At 33.8% G+C, this 6,182-nt stretch overlaps 1 protein-coding gene across 6 annotated transcripts in view; it reads left to right on the top strand.

Annotated features, from left to right (window-relative positions):
• The first annotated feature begins 1,198 nt into the window (after nt 1-1,198).
• LOC114336036 (uncharacterized) overlaps nt 1,199-6,182 on the top strand; it is a 1,032,611-nt gene continuing 1,027,627 nt past the window's right edge. For all 6 annotated transcript variants that reach the window (XR_007696076.1, XR_007696075.1, XM_050642551.1 and 3 more), the window contains exon 1: nt 1,199-1,318. The gene's annotated coding sequence lies outside the window, so the exon portion shown is untranslated. The remainder of the gene's footprint in view (nt 1,319-6,182) is intronic.

Genomic DNA, 6,182 nt, shown 5'->3' with positions numbered 1-6,182 from the left:
GAATTCTGATAAATACAATCAGATATGCAGACGATACAGTTATTTTAAGTGATGATATGAATGGATTACAACACCTTTTAAATGCCATTGACACAGTGGGAAGAGAGTTTGGCCTAAATATAAACTGTTCAAAAACAAAATACATGGTATTTAGCCGTTTGGCCCATCAAGATTCACGTTTATATGTTGATGGTCATATATTCAAAGAGTACCCAGTTTTAAATATCTTGGTTGCCATATTACTGAACAACTAGATCCAGATAAAGAAATAAAATGTAGAATCGAGATAGCCCGCACGACATTTTTAAAAATGAGGTCATTCTTCTGTAATGATACCTTGCAACTTCAACTTCGAAAGCGCATGATTAAATGCTACATTTGGTCAGTCCTCTTGTATGGTGTCGAAGCATGGACATTAAAAATATACACCATTAACCGTTTGGAGGCCTTTGAAATGTGGCTGCACAGACGTATTCTGAAAATACCATGGACGGCTATGCTGACAAATGTGGCAGTCCATAAGAGAGCAAATGCTACCCGCGAGCTGCTTGATAACATCAAATATAGAAAGATGGTCTATTTTGGACACGTAGTAAGGGGAGACCGGTATAATATTCTTCAACTTATTATGATGGGTAAAATCGAAGGACGCAGAGGAATTGATAGAAAGCAGGCCTCTTGGTTGAAGAATATCCGGGAGTGGACAGGAATAAAGAAAGCAGAACACCTATTTAGAATAGCTCGAGACAGAGACAGTTTCGCCATGTTAATCGCCAACGTCAAGGGGACTTGATAGGGCACGTTAAGAAGAAGAAGTTAATTAAAAAACCATGACGCAATAAAAATTTCGCTTCCCACGATATGGTACGTCTTTTCTATTAACTTTCCCCAGATATTCAAGTTAAGAAATATCGACCTGTAATTTTTCAATTTTTAAATTCTTCGTTTCCTGGGATAAAGACCTAAATTGCGATGAGCATTGTATATTAAGTCAAGCAACAGACCTACTTTGCAACTTTGCGTGTTACCCATATCGACAAACACCTTATCCAACTTCTCTGGAAAAATCCAAAGTAATACACCCACTACCGCCTTATGACGTCATTGGATAGTTGATCGTCCGTCTCGATAGATGGCGCGGTGTGTATACGGAAACAGAATATCGATGCGTTGGCGGTTAGAGGCGTCGCGACGGAACATTGCGAAGCGACGCGTCAAAGAGTGCAGTGGTGCGACGCCGATTCACAGTGGTGTACACACAGAGACAAGAAGCAGGTCAAAAAGTCCGCGTGTTCGCTCGAGACAGCTGCTGGAAAACGTAAGTAAATTTTTGTTTTCCGAAATGAATTTAAGTGCGTTTTTTACTATTTTTATGCAAATATATTTAAATACTTATTTTGTTTTTTATAATATACTAAAAAAATTAATTTTTAAAAGCCGAAAAAATATCTATAACCGGAAAATCTATTTAACGCATTAATAAAATAGAAATAAATTTATTTAGATGGTATTATATGGTGGTATATTAACATTATTAAATGCTATTTAAATATTATTTAAAAATAACGAATGGAAGGGGGCAATATGTTCTGTTTTAAAGAAATCTTTGTTTCGTTGATGGATTCGACCGTTACTTGATGGAAGTTCATTTTATATAACAATAAAACACTGAAAATGTTTGTTTTCTATACTTCCACAAAATTTATTATAACTATATGACTACAGCTGTTTCGGCAGAGTGCCTTTTTCAAGTGATTTAGTTTACAATGTGTTTGCCTTATAAGGTCTTTAACTGAAGAGGTTGAGGAGTGGGGAGCTGTTTGTCTCGAGTTGGTCATTCAGAATTATATCTGCATTTTTTAATTTATTAATTTCCATAGATTCTAATAAAGACAGCTTAAGGCCTTTATTTTGAATATGCAGAATTTGAAACTCTTCATTAAAAGAATGATTATGATCTAGAAGGTGAAGTGCGTATGTAGAAGTGTCTGTTTTTGTATTGTTGAAAGCCCTTTTGTGTTCTGCTATCCGTTTGTCAAAGGTTCTGCCAGTTTGACCGATGTAAGTTTTCAGACAGTGTAAACTAACTTGTGGTGACTGTCCGAAAACTTACATCGGTCAAACTGGCAGAACCTTTGACAAACTGATAGCAGAACACAAAAGGGCTTTCAACAATAGAAAAACAGACACTTCTACATACGCACTTCACCTTCTAGATCATAATCATTCTTTTAATGAAGAGTTTCAAATTCTGCATATTCAAAATAAAGGCCTTAAGCTATCTTTATTAGAATCTATGGAAATTAATACATTAAAAAATACAGATATAATTCTGAATGACCAACTCGAGACAAACAGCTCCTCACTCCTCAACCTCTTCAGTTAAAGACCTTAAAATGGCAAACAAATTGTAAACTAAATCACTTGAGAAAGGCACTCTGCCAAAACAGCTGTAGTCACATAGTTATAATAAATTGTGTCTTCTTCTTCTTCAAATGCAAATCCACTAATGGATGTTGGCGATAACATTTTCCATTAACTCTCTGTTTCTTGCAATGTGTATCAGTGATTGTATGTCGTTAAGGTGATACAGTAGCGATCAACAGGTAGCCAAAACGCGTTCCAAGATTGCGGATGTAATTTTGAATATTTTTTCGAGATATTTGGCACACGTATTCGTAATATAATAAAGAATGGCGGTACAGAGCCCAATTTGAAAAATATATTAATATGTGGAAATTACTCTGTAATTAAAAACAATATTAAAAAAACGAGCCTGTACCGCCATTAAGAAGAACAAAAAAATACACTTTCTTCAAATAAACTTTTTTATCCGATGCCTAGATTTTGTGTCATTTTGGAACTACTAATGAAATAAAAAATTTTAGTAGTTCCAAAATGACACAAAATCTAGGCATCGGATAAAAAAGTTTATTTGAAGAAAGTGTATTTTTTTGTTCTTCTTAATGGCGGTACATAATAAACTTTTTTATCCGATGCCTAGATTTTGTGTCATTTTGGAACTACTAATGAAATAAAAAATTTTAGTAGTTCCAAAATGACACAAAATCTAGGCATCGGATAAAAAAGTTTATTTGAAGAAAGTGTATTTTTTTGTTCTTCTTAATGGCGGTACAGGCTCGTTTTTTTAATATTGTATTTAATTACAGAGTAATTTCCACATATTAATATATTTTTCAAATTGGGCTCTGTACCGTCATTCTTAATTATATTACGAATACGTGTGTCAAATATCTCAAAAGAATATTCAAAATTACAGCCGCAATCTTGGAACGCGTTTTGGCTACCTGTTGATCGCTACTGTTTCCTCTTAATCCCTGTTCATTGCCTTATGTTTCGGAGCCAGGACATTTTCTTGCGTCCTATTCCTCTCTTGCCTTCAATTTTAATAAATTGTGTGGAAGTATAGAAAAGAAATGTTTTCAGTGTTTTATTGTTATATAAATCTTTGTTTGTCGTTGATTATTTTTATTTATATTAAAAAATTATTTAAAGTGTAATAGCTCGTTTATACAACCTACACTTTTTATTTTAGCATTTTGTGTTTTTATGCATTTTTATTTAAAATATGTCTTCATCATTGTTGAAAGTTAGAGTGATAAAATATTCTCTGTCCGGTGCTACGCTAAATAGTGAATATCGTCATCTTCTGTTATCAATGTTTTTTGTTATTGCAGTGTTTTTATTCACTGTCATTTTTTTCTATATTGTATTTTTGTCAGAGTTGTTTTCAATCAGTTTCCATGATTATTTTTTTGTTAGCAAACCAATCAAGTTAATTTTATCTAAAACATTCTTTTACAGCGTAATACCTATATCTCATATCCTCCTCTCGTCGTCATGTCAATGCTGTATTCAGCAGTTTTTGTAGGTATTTGAAGTAAACCTTTTTTACCATTTAAACTAGTAGTCAATAGTTAGAATTTACCTTTTTTTAATATTCCTATCCCTCACAAATGTTGGCGAGGATCATGGCAATAATGTTTATCCTATCTGCAGCAACGCGGAAAATCTGGACATATGTTACGTTGAGCCAGATGATGAGATTTACAAAGATTTTCCTTTCAGGATGACTTGTATGATTGATTACTGTGTTCGCAATATTGCAACGCTTTAGATTTGATGGTGGTCAATACCTCTCGCTTTTTGTTCATTATTCTGAGGGCCTCCTCATTTGTGACTCGGTCAGTCCACAGAATCTTAAGTATTCTCCGAAATACAAATAACTCAAATGCTTCCAATTATCTAGGTACACATCTCTTCATTCATCTCCACAATTCAACACCTTTAAAAAATACAGAGAAGACGTAGCATAGCAACAGTCTGACTTTTATACCAAGAGAGATTGTGGCTATTGAAGAAGGTCCCCATCTGGTTGAAGGTGGATCTAGCATTTTCGATGGGAGCTTTTATCTCCTAGTTGTTGGTCCGCTCTTCATTTATGATGGCGCCGAGGTAGTCGTAGTGCGTCACTATTTCTACTGGGTTTTGGTTGACGCAGGGCTAACCTTCCAGGCAACCAAACGACGTTTTTATAATGTAGATAATACGTCATAAAAATGACCAATTGACGTGTTTTTATGACATAGTACCGACGTTGAAAATCACGTGTATTTGTCTCATCGATTTGACGTCAAAAAGGTGACGACTTTTGTACGTCGGTAAAATCACGTCTTTAATACTTTCAAAAAGTGACCTCTTTCAGATGTTTCAAAATAGGTAGTATAAAAAATAGGTAACATGAAACCTATAGGTCTACGTCCCATATGTCGAAGATATTATAGGTACCTACTACCATTTGTTTAAGATCGCTTGTGCATTAGAAGCAATCTAACATTGATTCTGCATGATTGTACCAGCCGTCGCATTATAGAATGTTCACTATTTATATAAGTATACCTACCCACTTACTGTGTCAAAACTGAAACAACATATATAAACTAATAAATAATTTATTAACAAATTATCCAGCATACTTAATGTCTTAATTTAACGCTGTCCATTAAGTCAAAAAGAATCATGAACAACTCATTTTGGAATACCTGTATACAGTAGTACATGAGCGTCATTTTTCTTTGCCATCTCATAGCTAAATCTTGTAGACTTCTGAAGCAATCTTAGAAGGCTAAACATTAATTTAATTAAACTCGATAACACATAATTAGTTCATTAACAGAAATAAACATAACCTTAAACAGTTGTCAAGAAGCATATTGCATTATACTAACTCACTGAGCAAAAACGAATACAAATCTCTTAATTAACATATTTCTTCAACTAAATATCTAAATGAAATGTCTTATTTTATTACACAAGACACAAACCACGTAAACAATAAATGAGAAATTTCTTATGAACATTATTTAAGGAAATTGTTTGGAGTAATAAAACAAGCTCCTCCCAATTTTGTGACGTCAGACTTAAATTGTCTGAAATGAAAATGTTTTTTAAACGTATTTTAACGTCATTAACCTTACGTATTTAAAATCACTTTCAAAAGACGTCTATATGACGTAATTTTCAAACACCTGTATATATTCAACCAAAACTGACGTTTCCTTGACGTTATATGACGTCACTTGGTTGCCTGGGCTGGTATCTTTTCTTGCTGATTATTATAAACTGTTTTGTTTACATTTATATTGATTCCATGTAGCTGACTGTAATTGTGATTAAGTTATTTTGTTCATAAGGACTTGTAGGTCTTTAAGGTAGTCCAAAAATACTATAATATGGTGTCATCTGCATATCTGATGTTGTTTAGCTGGTACCCGTTTATTATAATTCTTTTTTCACTTTCTGTGCAATGCCGATTGGTGGTAAACAAGAGGCAAAAACACAGAGGAAAGAAGTAATAGCTCTATGATTGAACTTATTCTTCTTTTTGATGTACCTATCCGTGACGAATTTTGGTGATCATCATGTCAATCTTTATCTTATCTGCAGTAGCGCAGAAAAGGCGTAGGCTGCATATGTTAAATTCAATCAGGTTCTGAGGTTCTTTAATCAGGATGTTCTTCCTGGACTTCGCCTTATATACAGGGTGTTTCATTAATAATTGTCCATATAGTAACTGGAGAAACCTTAACACAGAATACGAAGATTTAACCTAAAACACTTAAATAAAATGTGGTTCCTTACTGAGTTACAGGGTGTTTTAT

The sequence above is a fragment of the Diabrotica virgifera genome, chromosome 2, assembly GCF_917563875.1.
Source record: "Diabrotica virgifera virgifera chromosome 2, PGI_DIABVI_V3a".
Classification (NCBI taxonomy): domain Eukaryota; kingdom Metazoa; phylum Arthropoda; class Insecta; order Coleoptera; family Chrysomelidae; genus Diabrotica; species Diabrotica virgifera.
This window is presented reverse-complemented; position numbering and strand designations above follow the sequence as displayed.